The sequence below is a fragment of the Sceloporus undulatus genome, chromosome 3 (genome assembly GCF_019175285.1).
Source record: "Sceloporus undulatus isolate JIND9_A2432 ecotype Alabama chromosome 3, SceUnd_v1.1, whole genome shotgun sequence".
NCBI classification, from domain to species: Eukaryota; Metazoa; Chordata; class Lepidosauria; order Squamata; family Phrynosomatidae; genus Sceloporus; species Sceloporus undulatus.
Genome location: NC_056524.1, coordinates 99,834,449 through 99,834,813, shown reverse-complemented (window position 1 = coordinate 99,834,813; position 365 = coordinate 99,834,449).

Below are 365 nucleotides of genomic sequence, written 5' to 3'. Positions count from 1 at the left end.
AAAGGGCAAAATATGAGCATCCCTCCATGAGAAGGGCTGCCACCCAATAATTGTCCTTCCATCTCCACCTTTATAGCATCACGCTAACCTTATAGCTTCACCTGAGCTTTTAGAATACCCATTCTGCCCTCCAAAGAAAAAGGCTTCAGGCACAAGTGCCCAAGGGGGAGGGAATTGTTGAAATTAAAACAACATCCCAGTTTTTGTGAACAATTTTCCTAGTGTTCATTCTCTACAATTATTAGAAATTTGGGGACTGATGGGGATGATGGAAAATTCAATGGAAAGTCATGTCCTCATCTTATTTGGGGAGCAATGCCCTCATTCCACACCCACCCCCCCCATAGCTGCACCCATTAACCCAG